The sequence below is a fragment of the Euprymna scolopes genome, chromosome 30 (genome assembly GCF_053919585.1).
Source record: "Euprymna scolopes isolate OS-2025 chromosome 30, ASM5391958v1, whole genome shotgun sequence".
NCBI classification, from domain to species: Eukaryota; Metazoa; Mollusca; class Cephalopoda; order Sepiida; family Sepiolidae; genus Euprymna; species Euprymna scolopes.
The window spans coordinates 46002214-46018069 of NC_136511.1; the positions used below are offsets into that span (position 1 = coordinate 46002214).

At 33.5% G+C, this 15856-nt stretch overlaps 1 protein-coding gene across 2 annotated transcripts in view; it reads left to right on the top strand.

Annotated features, from left to right (window-relative positions):
- Positions 1-15856, top strand: part of LOC145254789 (folylpolyglutamate synthase, mitochondrial-like) — a 102931-nt gene that overhangs the window by 23391 nt on the left and 63684 nt on the right. The gene's annotated exons all lie outside the window — the stretch shown is intronic.

Sequence of the window (15856 nt, forward strand, 5' to 3'; positions counted from 1 at the left end):
TTTTATGGAAAAAAGTATGAAAATAAAAATAACTTAAACCATTCGAATTTAATGCGTTTTATATAAATTTAAACTATGTATTTTTTTTTTATTTGATTGTTTATTAATTCTCGTATGTTAACTATGTTGTACCTTTACCTGGTCAGCTCATGTCATGTTTTCATTTCACAGCGTTTCACGTATACGATGAAATTTGTTATTATAACTTAGTGTTTGTTTTCTTTGCTCTAACATGGTTTAAATCATAGAAATAAGTTGCCGCGCTGGAAAAATGGTGGGATCTTTCTATCGATCCGGTAGATATCTCACTGCTGATGCTATTCTCTATCTATATAAGAGCCAGGTACGTCCAAGGATGGAATACTGTTGCCACATCTGGGCAGGAGCTGCTAGAAAGGACTTGTCCTGCCTTGATAGAGTTCAAAATAGACTCCGTAGCCTCGTAGGAGATGTCCTTTTCTCTTCCTTGCAACCTCTTTCTCACAGAAGAGATGTTGCGAGTTTGTCTCTGATGTATCGTTATTTTCATGGAAAGTGTTCAACTGAGCTTCAATCTATGGTCCCCCCTCGCCAAACTTTCACAAGAAACACTCGTCTAGCTGTAAACACTATCAATAATTCCCCCCCCCCCACTCTTTATCTGTGCCTAAACCTAAACGTAGATTACATGAACAGAGATTCTTTCTTAGAACAACTGCACGCCTGTGGAATTGTCTTCCGTTTTCCTGCTTTCCGGCTGACTACAATATGGTTGTGTTCAAGTCTAACGTAAATAAGTTCTTGATGAGCCGTTCCATATAAGTTATCAAATTTACCAAATTTTCATTACTACTGATTACTATATTGTCCAATTTCTACTGTACACTCTTTAACCCTTATCCTTGCGTGGCCTCTTGGCCTTAATACTGTGGTGATGCCTATGTAAAAAAATAAATAAATAAATAAATAAAAAATAATTTAGGGGACTGAAATAAGAATTGACTGTACTTGTTCGGAATACAGACCGCGATATTTTTTAGATAGGGTTTTAAAGTTAAATTCAATTTTTACGGTATCTTTTGTTTTCTTAAATTGTTAGGTGAAAGTACAAAATAGTTATTTAAAAAAAAAAACAAAAAAAATAACTTTCTCATGTTAAGAATGAATGTCTTCAGCACGGCCCGTCTTCTGCACAAGTGCCGAATTAACCTTTTCTTTTGTTTTAAGAACAGGATTGCTTAATTTCACAATTAGCGCCAAAATGTCCCATTCCCGTGGAAATAAAATAAAACTGCAAATTTAGTTTCTCTTTTGGACAAGTTATTTTATTCATTGTTTTCATTAAAAATACCTGACAAAAAAGCTATGATTGCAACCTTTTCCATTAAACCTTTTTTGTTTTTGTTTTTTTTTTTGGGGGGGGGGTGAATTATCTACAAGTACAGTGCTTGTCCAGAATCCCCCTGTATTAAAAAGTAAAAATGCAGAAAAGTTTCTATAACGTACGAAAATATCGGGTTTGTTTTACTATACACATAGATTCGAAAAAGTTGTCAAAAAACAAATATATAACAAATAAATGTTATCAAAGGCAAGGTAAGTTACTTTTCTACCTAACTGGATATGTTTTTAGTGTTTTTATTTAATGTAACATGTTTATTCAGCTCGAAAAATATAGTGTTTATTGGAAAATTTAAAATGGCGCCCAACTCTCTCTTTCACACGGTAAGTTTGGGAAAAGGAGTTAAAAATAAAAAAAATATGCCAAATACTGTTAAAAACCCACCGAATGTGTCAGCTTATGTTACGGTAACATATTAAGCGAGTTTCTAACAGTATTTTGTCTAGTTTTTTATTTATAACTCCTTTTCCCAAACTTACCTTGTTCGGACGCCATTTTGAATTTTCCAATACATCGGTAAACACTGTATGTTTTTCGAGCTGAATAAACATGTTACATTAAATAAAAACACTAGAAAATTATTCAGTTAGGGAGAAAAGTAACTTATCTTGCTTTTGATAACATTTATTTGTTATATATTTGTTTTTTGACAACTTTTTCGAATCTGTATGTACAATACAAACCCAAAATATCATATTCGAAAAATTATGTAAATTGATCAAGTAGTGTTTATTTTTAAACTAGCAGGACCCGTTTCTCGACGTTGCCCGAGGATATCTAAAAGAATATTAAGTAAAGAAAAATCTTTTTAAATGTTCTTTGTGAATTGCTAAGTATCTATGTACCAGTGGTGCCTGCTGGAAAGCTAAAACAGATTCGATAAAAGAATCCCCCCCCCCATCATATGTGATTCACGTAAAATAGTGACTGTGGATAAACTGCTAAAAAATTTAACATGGATGTTATGAAATAATTGAAAGTGAAAAAAAAAAAATGGTTGGTTTGTTAGGTATTTATTACTCAGAACATTACTAGGAAAAATGAATAAACGTTAGCAATTGAATTTTTTTTTTTTTTTTCTTTACTGAAAAAAAAATGAAAATATGATTATCTGACATAATGGAACATATGTATTTCAGAAAGAAAGCTCTTCTTACCAGTAAAATTTTTTTGTAGTTTAGGTGACTGAAATAGGATATTTTAGATTTTGATTTTATGAAGTAACTAGCTGGCAGCCTGTCGTTGCCTGGTCGTACACTTAAACATGATAATTTATGCAGATTGTGTATGTATTATTATAGAATCAATCCTCTATTGATTATTTTATATGACGAGGAATAATTTGCCTGAAATAGAAATTTTTAAACTGCCTGACGACTATCATTAATGACTAGTGTTTATTAGATAATTATTAATCTGATATTATTACAACTAGTAGGTGGGGAGAGGGAAACTTTGCCTGGTCGTAAAATACACTTAAATATGATATTTTAATTTATACAGATTTTGTATGTATTATTATAGTCGTTATTTCAAAAGTAAAAAAAAGTATTTCGATGCCATCAGCTAGAATCAAAACCGAAAGCAAAACTGTAGCATTCAAAGCTGGTGACGTTACCACTGTACCAAAGTGACACGCATATGAACTGATTAAAAATTAAAAAGATAAACAAAGATGAATGTACAAATGTATAATGATTTTTTTCAATTTTTAACCCCTTAAAACCTATTTTAAGTAGCTAAAGACCCATAAATGAACGGTCCATAAAAAATCCAATCATTTGAGACCCCTAACGCCGCTCTGCGACTTTTAATTTCGGAAGAGATAGTTTGAAAATATGGAGACAGACAGACAGACATGGAGCGTTTTATATATTAGATTATTAGAAGTCATTTATTGAGACTGTATTCTGGAATAGTGGTTGAAACAAATGGATCAATAAGAAGCTGGATCATTTATGCCTGACGGTGTCTGTTCATTTCAGTCAAATTTATATTCCATCAATAAGTACGTATAAATATAAAGTGACATAAGTTAAAAGACTTTTGTAAGCGAATGTGTCTATGGAATGGCACATTGGCTTTGGTATTTGTATAAATCTCTTGGATAGACAATATTTGATGTTGCTCCTTCTGATGCTAATATATATATAGACATTGTGGGGAGCCGACCTGTGAACATCTTACATAAAACTGTACATAGCTAAAGCAAGATGAAGCTGAGACCAACACCTGCCAAGCGTTGTCCTTGGGACTTATTTATTGTCATGCTAAAACATAATCTAATTAGGAACTAATCCTTTTAAATTGAATTGCAGATTTTGACGGAATGATGGATATTCTGGGAATAAATGTCAATTCTTCCTTGATTAATATGACAACTTGTATCATATGAGGTTGTGTGCGTTCAACACGCAATCTTGTTCCATTGCATAGTCATGGAGTAACATAATTGGGAACCCAGCTTTCAGCTGTAAATTGTGCGGTGGTATACCCGATAATTCTAATGAATTTTAAAATTCTCTAAGTTATTGTACAGTATGGTCATCATCAAGAGCAGAATATGGAGAAGTGCAAGTTTATTCTTAAACTGAAATTTCATTAATCAGTTGTTAATTGATGACCTGAATACCATGTCGTTTTAAGAGTTTGAAATGCTCTCCACGTTAGCCGTTGAGGATGCATATACCTGAGTAAACTTTGCTAATAAGTTCTGTGAGTGATGAAACAACTGATGCAAAAACATGGAATAATAGCAATCTTGCCATGTTGCTCCTCCTCTAAAAAAATATAAAGAAAAAAAACCTTATTCAGAGAAGTTACCGTGCTGAACTTTATTTATCATTATTTTGAAACTCAGTCTTAACATGGTGAGGGGAGGGTGTTTTGTAACTATTCTGTACATTCCCATAAAAATAATTAAAAAAAAAATATTGTTAAACTTTAATGACCTGACAAGCCATTCCCTCATACTACTCCTTGATAATTTTCGTCAGTTTTTCTGGGATCCCATAGTGGCAGAGGAATTGCCACCGAGGGTCACGGTGTATACTGTTGAAAGCCTTGAGGAAGTCCATGAAGTTGCCATACAACAATGATTTCCACTTCAGGGACTGCTCGACTATAATCCGTAGTAATCCAATTTACCACTACTAACAATTGCTACATGTTCCCATTGACCACTGTACACTCATTAACCTTTATCCTTGAGTGGCCTCCAGGCCTTGATAAGTGGTGACTCCTTTGTAAAAAAAAAAAAAAAAAATGGCAAAGAATTTTTAAAGAGCATATGTGAATAATTGACGCAAAATGTGTGTATGTCTCGCAAAAACTTTTGACGCACGTGATGGATCCTCACGAGATCGGTATTGTTTTGAAGCTCGACGTCTCGGATGACAAAAAATATTGAAAATTTGGCCAAAAACATGAATTCCTTCATCCTAAACTCGGCTGTTTTGTACAAGATAGTATCGTTTTTTTTCGCCGACATTTTAGCAAGTCATCGTTACCGTTGGATTGACTTTGGTTAATTTTAACGCTTTTGAATTCCGGTCGCGTCATGGAGACATCGGCTAAGATGTCAGATTTTCTTTCACTTTTTTTTCCACCTTCACGTCATGAGTTCGAGCCTGCCTGCCTAATACCACTTTTTTTTTTTAAACACCTCTCTTCACCTTGGCTGCCTATTGTTGTTTTGATTCCCTCCCTACGCTACTACCATTTTTTTTTTTCTCAACACACCACTTTCAAACACCCAAGCACCCAGTCTTATTTTAAAGCAGGCTGAAAAAACAAGGGAAATAATTCAAAATAATTCGAACTTGAGATTTTAGAAAGCCATTTTTTTATAATGAGGAGGATATTATAAAAACTCAAATTTGCTCAAAAATAATTTTCTTCAAATAAAAACTACTTGATCAGTTTACATAATTTTTGGTGTACGATATTTTCTTTCTGTCACGAGTACATCTTACAGATTTTTCTTACTTTTTTTAATATTGGAGGGATTTTGAGCAATATCCATTATTTTTAATTATTTCATTTTGACATTTTTATTTTGGTTTAACTCGTGATAACAAAGTTTTATTGTTCATTTTTTTTGGGGGGGGAGGACATAAAATAAACTGGTTTGTTTAGTAATTTTGCTGCTGGACACGTGCGGTATTATGCAAAAAGTATAATTCACAAAGCATGATTCCTTATTATTGTCGAATATAAAGGAAATAATTAAGTTATGAAACGTAAAATTGTCTTCCATTGTTATGTTTTGTTTTTTTTTCACCCTACTTTCTGTTGAAAATTAACATTCACCGAAGGATATAAAGAGAAACAAAGCTTTTGTACTAAGAAGACATCACAGTTCAAACAATTACGTATTGGTGTCATCCACCCAAGCATTACCTATTTATTTTGAAGGAAGGGAGGATATATTGCCCATCCATCACTTGAGGCGTTCTTTGTAAACGTTAATGGTCACGGTCAGAGAAAAATGCAAGAAAAAGTTAGTATAGACATTAAAAGAATTTTATGTTGTTGCTTTTTTTTATATATTTAATAAACTAGCCAGAGTGCCAGGCGTTGCCCGGGTGTTTGGAGGTGTGTTGAGTGAAAAAAAAGTAGTAGTAGGCAAACAAGCTCAAACCCGTGACGCAAAGGCGGAAAAGAAAGTGAAAGAAAATCTGATGTCTTACCCCTACTCCATGACACGTCTAGAAATTTGGAACGTTAAAATTAGGCAAAGTCAATCCAACTGATACAATGGCCTGCAAAAAATCGACCTTTCCTTGTAGAAAACTTCCCAGTTAAGGGTGAAGAAATGAATGTTTTTGACCAATTTTTCGATATTTGTCATCCGATACGTCGAGCTTCAAAATGATACCAATCTTGTGAAAAGCCATAGCCTCTGTTGAAAGTTTTAGGCAGACATACATACATATATTTAACCAGAAAGATGAGATTTATATAATAAACTAGCGGGGGTACCCGGCGTTGCCCGGGTGTTTGGAGGTGTGTGTTAGGGGGGGAGGGTAGATTAAAACAACCCTGTTAAAAAAAACAAAAAACGTTGGCCGGTTGTTTGGAGGTGTAAAAGGAAAAAATAGTTTTAGTATAAAGGTAGGCTTGAACCCCGAACGTTTGACGCGGAGGTGGAAAGGAAATGGAAAAAAAAAATCCACGACCTAACCATCTCAACCACGGGAACAGATGAATTGATTAAGTGTGTTAAGTTGACGTTTATAAACCGAAATTAGCAAGTGCGACAACGTCAAGTTGCGGAAGCCAGTTTCTGTTTTCCCCGCTATGCGGCGATCAAACGATAAAAAAAAAACACAAAAAAACTAACGTAAGGCAAATGAACGATGAAAACAGAAAGACAAACACGTGAAAAATGGCTTAAATAAGCCTGTTTCGATATTAAAATTTAAAAAATCGGTGGGTACCCGGGTGTTTTTGGGTGTTGCTAAGAATAAGCGAAGTAAAAAAAAAAAAAAAAAGCAGAAAAACGAACGTTACGTGAAAAACGGCTTAAATAACACTGGTTCAATATTTAAATTTAAAAAATCGGAAAAAAAAAACAAAAACATCTCACACCATGATTCAAACCCAAAATGTTTAGATAATGAACCAAGGCCTTAACCAACTGAGCTAACGCGACGTACATGAAATTTGTTTGGTTTTTCAACTATTTAAAGTAAATCAGGTCATGACGTCCTCTGACGCATGCGTAGAATCGGTCATTGTCACGAGAGAATCGTTTTTGTTGACCCCATTCGAAAATTGTCGATTTCAGGGTGAAAAAGTTATCGTTTTTGGCCAATTTTTCGATATTTTTCGAGCAAAGGATGGAGCTTCGATGTGATACCGAGTTTTTGAATTTTCGTCGCGTCTGTCGAAAGTTTTTAGCAGACATCCAAACATACACACATACATACATACATACATACATTTTCGCTTTTATATATATATAGACTAGCGGGGGGTACCCGGCATTGCCCGAGTAGTTGTGTGTGCTCGGGCGGTGGGGGTGGGGTATCAAAACATAAGAATAAGCGAAGTAAATATTTTTAAATATTTATTAAAAATTAAATATTATATAAAAAAAAGTTAAAACTTAAAAAAATCAAAAAAAAAACACAAGAAACTAATGTAAGGCAAACGTATTAAATGTAAAAATCGGAAAAACAAAAACAAAAAAGAACGTTAAAACTTTAAAAAATCTGAAAAATAAAAACAAAAAAAAAACGTGAAAAATGGCTTAAATAACCCTGGTGGTACCCGGTGTTGCCCGGGTGCTTTTGGGTGTGTGTGGTCGGTGGGGGTTGGGGATGTTAATGAAAACTTAAGAATAAGCGAAGTAAAAAAAAAACAGAAAAACGAACGTTAAAAAATCTGAAAACACGTGAAAAATGGCTTAAATAACCTTGCTTCAATATTAAAATTTAAAAAATCGAAAAAAAAAAGACATCTTACACCACAATTCGAACCCAAAACCTTTATATAATGAGGCCATGCTCTAACCAATTGAGCTAAGACAACGTTGCCGAAATTCTGTCGCTTTTTTAAATCTTTAAACTAAATCAGGTTACGACGTCATTTGCGCATGCGTAGAACCGAACTCGTCATGAGACGACGGTTTTTGCTGACCCCACTCCCCTGTAGAAAACTGCTGATTTCAGGGTGAAGAATTAACGTTTTTGGCCAATTTTTCGATATTTGTCAGGCGAAGGTTGGAAGTTTAAAATGATTCCGATCTGGCGAAAATCCGTGACCTGTGTGGAAAGTTTTTGCGAGACATATAAACACACATATATACATACAAACACATATTTTCGCTTTTATATATATAGACTAGCGGTGGTACCCAGCGTTGCCCAGGTGTTTAGCGATATAAAAGAAAAAAAAAAAGTTTTGGTAGGTTGGTAGGCTCGAACCCGAAGCCTTCAGATTAATAGGCTGAGGACTTACCACCACACTATGATGGCAGAGAACTGAGAATATGTGAAATAAAATCATTAAAAATAATGTGACAAAAGGTGTGTGTTAAATGAGGCCAAACATCACGCCACAGTGAATGAACAGTGGCAGGTGCATGCGGAATTTAATTCATTTTACTGCGGGATAGTTCTTTCGGGTTTGTTTTTGTACCCAACTTTGTCTGGTTTTATTTCCCAACGTGTTGGGGAAAACCAGCTCCACCTTTAATCAGGGGAGTGTCCAAATGAAGGCAATTGTCTGATATGATGGTGAAAACCGACATTGACCAAACGTCCATCGATTTCTGGACGTTGTTCCCGGCCCGTAGCCGAGAATTGCTCATTAGTTTCACATCAGTTACGCTTTTATACGAAAAAAACGAATCAACACATGAGAAGCCAAAATGGCAATAATTTTGTAAAAGTCGCTGTAAATAAATCTAACCATGTCGCACGTTCGCAATTCATACATATTATGATCTACAGGGTGTATAAGAAGTTCTATGCTATAGTACCCCCCCCCCTGAGAACTCCCCGAAAAAAAGCCTTTCTTGGACATACAAAAATTCTCGTGTGCATTTTGCCTTTTATATATAATAGATGAGGGATCATTTCCATTTAAAATCCACTGAGTATTATGCATGCAAAATTAAGAAAACCACGCTTGAAATGTGTCAAAATTATGTGAATAAACGAAAGCAAAACAAAATGGCCACCAAATTTGACCTGATGTCATGTTTAATCTGAAAGCGAAAATCAAAATTTCATTCATTCTGACTTCCTAACCAACCAACTATAATAATTTATTATCCCTTTCACCATTCACATTCAACATGCGACTTGCTTATTGCCAACGTTATAGTTGGTTGGTTAGGAAGTCAGGATGAAGGAGGTAACTTGGTAGAGTCTGGCTGCATATGACTGAAATTGAATGGAGAAAAGAAGGGAAGGGGGGGGGTCGCCATCTTCCATAAACAATAAAAACTATATCTCCACTGCTAGATATACGTCAAATTTTATTCAAGGAAACACTGGAACATAGTGAAAATTGTGTGGTGGCCTGGTTTTTGTAGATAAATGGATGCTGTATCCTGGAGTTCCATCTTGGCTAGTCGCTTTCACTGAAACAAAAAAAAAAATAGGATAATACATCCCTATTATGCCACGATCAACTCTGGAACAGGTTTGTTGAATCATGTTTTTAGCGCCAAGCTTTCTTGGCACATATAGATTTTGAGTTTACACTGTCACGTCTTCACTCCTCACCCCTCCCCCCATCAAAGCCACTAGAGTCTGGTCCATTGTAAAGAATTTTTTTTTCCTGTTGGCTGAGATATAGCTTTGGTCCTGTACAGGTCTAGGAGGTTCACTCTTTAAGGTTTTGCTTTCTCCCTTTGAGAAGGAACTTATTGTTAATCGCCTGAGGCTCTCCTACTGGGGAATGATGATAAAGCTGCCCAGGCATTTTTATAGGCAAGGGTGCTTTTCCTTTCGGACACTGGCTCTTCAGTCCCACTTTCTGAAGGAGCTTATTATTAATCGCCTAAGGCTCTTCTAATGGGGAATGATGACAAAGCTGCCCAGGCATTTTTTATAGGCAAGGGTGCTCTCCCTCTAGGACACTGCTCTTCAGTCCCACTTTCTGACCCTTGTGTCATATCTTCCTACTGTGTGAGGGAGATAAATACAATCACAACTCAATCGTAACTGAATAAATACTGATCAGCTGCGACAGTCCACCACAGAAGCAGACATAAGCTTATCTCGGTTCCAGCAGCAATTCGATAAAGGTGGGGATTCAGGATCAGCTCAGCATCCTGTTTCACCATCATGAGTTATGTTTTTAGCTGTCCTTTGCATCATTTTTTCTTCCAACCATGAGAAGGGGTTGGATTGATGACTTTGTGGATGAAATCACCAAGATGACAATGAAAAGCATGATCGAACCAATGAAAACGTCTCGTGAGGAGAACCTGTTGTAGAGGATATGTTGCAGCGAGAACGAACAGTAACATTTGAGATGAACTGTTGCCAGTGAACACAAAACAAAGGATGCAATGTAAACAGTAGTGATTGAACACTTCAAGCTTTCAAGTCTAATGTAAATAAATTCTTGTTGAGCCGTCCTTATATATAATTAAATCTCACCCAAGTTCCACCATTGCTGATCATCATGGCATTGTCTCAGCCTTGACCCAACACTTGACCTTTATCCAGCCTTGATAAGCAATGATCCACAAGTTAAAAAAAAAGAAAAAACGATACTGTGCATGAGTATAAACAAAATACCTCCCGCAACTGCAACAGAATTTCCCTTTATTCATCCAAGTGCACATCATTAATCATCGTCAATTTGTAGTTTAACAGCATCATCATCACATGGTCAATTTGTAGTTTAACAGCATCATCATCACCATCACATGGTCAATTTGTAGTTTAACAGCATAAATTATTTGACATACATAAAACCATAAAAAAAAACTATTTTTATATAAAACACATTATTAAACCCAAAGGTTGAAATGAAACCAGAAAAGGTTTCATTTTTATTTTTTATCATTATTTATTAGATTTGATGCCACAGAATGTAGCCGCTATATTTTTAAAAATTTGTTTTTTTTTAAGGTTTGACAGATTGGCCTTTTTAAGGCCAAATTTTGCCTTTTTTTTTTTTTTTTTTTTTTGAATAAGTTTCATAGAATCAAAATCCTGAATCTAATAAAAAAAATAATAAAAAAATAATAAAAATGAAACTTTTTCTTGATTTATATCAGCCTTTGGGTCTAATAATGTGTTTTTTATAGTTTTTTTTTTTTTTTTTTTTTTTTTGTGGTTTTATGTCTGCCAAATAATTTGTGCCACTAAACTACAAATTAATTCATCACACAATATTGTTATACATTTCTCAAGTGTACGTTGTCCGACATTTTTGCATAACTTTTCATCAGAAACATTCAAATTTACAATAAATTTCTAGAGGAAAAAGAGAAAAGGAAAAAAGAGAAAAAGGGAAAAAATCACCCCCCACCCCTCCATCCAAAGTGGTATTATTTATTTATCTTTCCACAGTGGTGACGGTTAGACACAAAATTGGTTTTTAAGGTGGAAAAAATCCAGCTTCCTCCAAAACAAGAGCACTCTGGATTCGGACAAAAAAAAAATCAATTGACTCAGTCTAATAGGATATCTCTTTTACTGACCAAAGGAAAGATGAAATATAGTATCAAAACAGATATTACACTTTGCTCCTAGTGGAAAAGAGTGTCCTTTTTTCGTGAGAGTTGGATTTTTTCAAAAACTCTCTACACTGGGACAATTATTATTTTTAGTAACCAGAGTGCCCCCTTTTTGCCTACTTTTAGGGGAGCTGGTTTTTACCTCACATTAAACACGGCCTTGTGCCTAATTTGCTTTGGTGGGGAAGCAAATAAATACAGTAAAATTTGTGGGGAGTAAGGTGAATTTTTTTAATTTTTTAAAAATTTTATTACTTCACTGCAAAAAAGGTAAAAGTATTCAACTTCACATAAGTAAAACATTTAGATAATTAAACTTTGAAATATTTAAATCAATTTCTTTAAACCTAAAAAAAATGTATCGGTTTATCTTTTTTTCCTTTTTTCTTTACTGTTTCCACTATTTTATTTTTCTCTTTTCTTTTTCCTTTCTTTTTTGCTTTTCTCTTTTCTTTTTTCTATTTCCTTTTTTCTTTTTCCTTTCTATTTTTTTTTCTCTTTTCTTTTTTTGTCCTTTTTCTTTTTCCTTTCTTTTTACCTCTTTTCCTTTTTATCTTCCGTTTTTCCCTTTCTCCTTTTGTCCTTTTTTTCTTTCCTGTTTTCCTTTTTTCTTTCCTGTTTTCCTTTTTTCTTTCCTGTTTTCCTTTTTTCTTTCCTGTTTTCCTTTTTCCTTTTCTTTCCTGTTTTTCCTTTTTCCTTTTTTTTCCTGTTTTTCCTTTTTCCTTTTCTTTCCTGTTTTCCTTTTTCCTTTTCTTTCCTGTTTTTCCTTTTTCCTTTTCTTTCCTGTTTTTCCTTTTTCCTTTTCTTTCCTGTTTTTCCTTTTTCCTTTTCTTTCCTGTTTTTCCTTTTTCCTTTTCTTTCCTGTTTTTCCTTTTTCCTTTTCTTTCCTGTTTTCCCTTTTTCTTTTTTCCTTTTTCTTTTCTCTTTCCCTTTTTCTCTTTTATTTTCCCTTTTTCTCTTTTATTTTCCCTTTTTCTCTTTTATTTTCCCTTTTTCTCTTTTGTTTTCCCCTTTTCTCTTTTATTTTCCCTTTTTCTCTTATTTTCCTTTCTCATTTTTCCTTTTTCTTTTTTCTCCTTTTCCTTTTTCTCTCTTTTGGTTTTTCCTTTTTCCTATTTTTCCCTTTCTCTTTTGTCTCTTTCCTTTTTACATGATTTAAACATAAAGCAGATTTTGTATCATTTAAAAAAAAACAACAAAAAGGTAAACTAAACAAATGGAATTAAGTCTGTATTGGCGAATTTAATCGCCTCCTTTTTCTTAAGATTTTTTTTTTATTATTTCGTTCGGATGAAATAATGAAATAGAATAGCTCTTTATTTTAATGCTAAAGACATGTACCAATGTTGCATAAAAAAAAACTGACAAGTCAAACATGAAAAGACACTGCAATGTTTTTAGACTCAACTCTAAAAATCCTATACAAAAAAAAAATAAAGTAATTATGTAAAAATTAAGTGCTTCATCTGTGTTCCATTTTATAAACATGCTAACAAGTCACCTATTTGTAAAATGCTTAAATATGATCTTTCAATGCATGCAGATTTCATATTTATTATTATAGAGCAAATGTTCTATTGATTATTATATTGTACCCAATATATATAGAAATGATTTCAAAGTTTATAAAAAAAATGATTTCGGTGCCATCAAAACCAAAACATTTAGCATTCCAGCCTTAGTAATTATTTAGCACTTCAGCCATCATTGTTACTGTCTAAGCTAGCATCAAATAGATAAAAAAAAAAAAAAAAAAGAAGCTAACAATTAAGCGACTTCAAGCTTAAAATGTATTTGTATGCTCAAAAGTTAGTTGATTTATTTTTGCCAAGGTCAGCTTTTTTTTTTTCAATTTTGACCACTTAGCAGCTTCTTTGACAGGCTAAAAACAAAATCGAAAGTGTTCTTGAGGTCTAAATACTTCATATATCAAGTTCAAAATCTATAGACCAAATATTTAGAGAGGAGTTTGGTAGAGATGTTTTGCACACATATGAATAAGGTCACTTGTGTGTGTGTGTGTATATATATATATATATATATATATATATATATATATATATATAGGATAAATTGTCACTTATGGTGACATTTAAATTTAATGAAAATACAAAAATATCTGCATGATTTACATACCAGTCATGGGATGAATATGAAAAAATTCCAAAAATCACATAATTTGATCGAATAGTTTTTTATTTTATTTTTATTTTTTCAATAAAAATCAAATTTTACTCTTTCAATGAATATGAAAATAGTCTCATCAACAAATCAGTGGGCAAGGGCAGACAACCCTAATACATGTAGAAACTGTCAAAATAATCAATGATTACCTCCCCTTATTATTTTCACGGGAGGGAAAAACATGGCCTCATCTGTCACTTATCAGTAAAAAAAAAAAAAAAAAATGGCAAATTTATTTTTCATAAAATAGAAATAACTATTTGATCAAATTTTGTGATTTTTGGGATATAGAATCTTTATTCCATGACAAATAGTTTTTTTTATTTTTGCTTATCGCTATAAGTGCCAATCTGAATAAGCACTGATAAATTTCCTAAAAGATATAATGCTGATGATGGATGACCGATCATTTTAAGAGGTCAACTACACACACGCACTTTCACATTAAATGAATGAAAGAAAAAAATAATTATGAACAAGTGAAGCATGCATGGTCCCCTGTGAATGCACAGTGAACGAGGCATAAAAAAAATGACTAAGTTCAACATTTACCCTCATCCTCCCCATTGAGCCCCAAAAGTCCCCAGGGGACGTCAAATCCTGGTGAAAATGAACAAACTGTGCAGTTTTAGTCCTTAACATATTGTTAATTTTAGGTCTGCACAATGCAAAAAAAGAAATGACTGTCCATTATTTTAGCCCCCCCCCTCAAAGTCCCCAAGGCCTTAACATATTTAAATTTGAGTTCAGCGCCATGCAAAACTGCTAAATAGACATACACAGAAAATTTTCGACAAATATGGTAAAATAGTCCCAAAATTGAGTGTTTTATTTGCCCTAAAAGAGCCCCTGGGGTATACCCAAGAGTTATTGCGAAGTAGACAAACAAAATTATATAGAAATCAGTTAGTTACAACTTTTCAGAAAGTTTTATAAAAATCCAAAGCATCAATTTTTTTTTTTTTAATAAGTACAAAAGTGTCAATTTTAGCCATTTTAACTTGAAAGGCACCTCTAAGGAGGGGGGGGGGCAACCGTTCAGTTACTTTTTTATTCATATCATGTTTAATGTTTGTGGAAAATTTCACAAAATTCCAAGGCGTAGTTATTAAGAAAACTATTAGTTCCAGCTACAAAGAAGTATTTGTGATTGCAATAGAATGCTGAATTTTTAAATTGGTAAAATAGAAAGTATCCACTTCATCATGGCTGCCATCTCTGAAATAAAAAAAATTGCGAACCAATGTTCATTCCTCTCCTCACCTCCTTGCCAAAAATAAATATTTTCTTGCCTGTATAGTTTTTGACAAGTTGTGTGTGTGTGTGTGTGTGTGTAAATATATATAGAGAGAGAGACAGACGGACACAATTATAAATAGTAGTCTCTTATTTTCCAATCAGCAATATGTCTTGCTTTAGGTGAAAAAGTGTAAAACAAAAAAAAAAAAAAAAAATAATAATGCAAAATAATTTCAAGAGACATTTTTGATTTTGTAAAATTACAATTTGTCAATTTGAAATTCCAGTTTTCAGAAGAGAGAAAAAAATTTAGTTGGTAAATGGAAAAAATTCCATAAACTATCACACATCATGTTGCATTAAGCTGTAAAAATACTTGCATGACTTGTATGTTTGATGACTGACATGAAAAGTTGTTGACAAAATATGTCATTTTCATGGGAATAAAAATATATGTATTCTGAACAATTTTTTTTTTTTTCATGTCAGAAATATTGTTTTTGAATTTTTGAGATGATTTTGAGATGAGGATTATTTGAATCATACAGACTCATGCCCTCATCTTGAGTGTTATTCATGCAACATTTTGGCTAATATAACCTCCGACCTTCTTCAGGTATATCTTTTCACACTCAAGAATTTTTCTCTCAACTCGGGACACTTTTTAACAGAATCTTTTATTTTAATCCACAGGGTTAACACGCTCTCGTTCTGTCAGCCATGATTGAGTAGAAGTTTTTAATTAATTTGCGATTGTATTCTGAGTATCGCCCAGGCTGAGGATTGAACCTTCGACTTTCAGAAGAGTGTCACTTGCAACTGAATTTTACCTTAGCACAAAC